Source organism: Octopus bimaculoides, chromosome 2 (genome assembly GCF_001194135.2).
Source record: "Octopus bimaculoides isolate UCB-OBI-ISO-001 chromosome 2, ASM119413v2, whole genome shotgun sequence".
Taxonomy (NCBI): Eukaryota; Metazoa; Mollusca; class Cephalopoda; order Octopoda; family Octopodidae; genus Octopus; species Octopus bimaculoides.
Window position 1 is genome coordinate 116,458,046 of NC_068982.1, and position 460 is coordinate 116,458,505.

Consider the following 460-nt stretch of genomic DNA (forward strand, 5'->3'; position numbering starts at 1 on the left):
GGGAGGGGTCGGTTAGGGAAGATGTGTGAAGTGGAGGGGTCGGACTGGAGACACCGGATATGACTGTTTGATATTACGACCATTTTAACCCCAGGCAGATCCTCGGATAGCTGGTTACTGGTGCAGCATGCAGCCTGTGTGTATTGCAAGGAGGGTACAGGATTTATGGGGATAAAAATTGCTTCTTAGTATAGTTACTACTTTCATCTCTTATTGAGATTTTTCAACTAGCTACTTTGCTAGTATGTATATATATATTATGATTGACCGTTGACTGAACACTATTCAATTTTTTTTCTCCGTGTTTTTCTCCTTGTCTCCGTATTCTTTCTGTTGAAGAGCGTAGCTCGAAACGTCAAAGACTTTCCGTATTCCCGAGCGTCATACTAATATATACTTTTGTTATTTACACCACCTGTCCTCGTCTGTTGTTATTTTTTGTATATTCTCCCATATATAT

At 40.0% G+C, this 460-nt stretch overlaps 1 protein-coding gene across 2 annotated transcripts in view; it reads right to left on the minus strand.

Annotated features, from left to right (window-relative positions):
- The window catches only part of LOC106882427 (cytochrome P450 26A1), a 34,736-nt gene that overhangs the window by 22,981 nt on the left and 11,295 nt on the right, over nucleotides 1–460 (minus strand). The window lies entirely within an intron of this gene.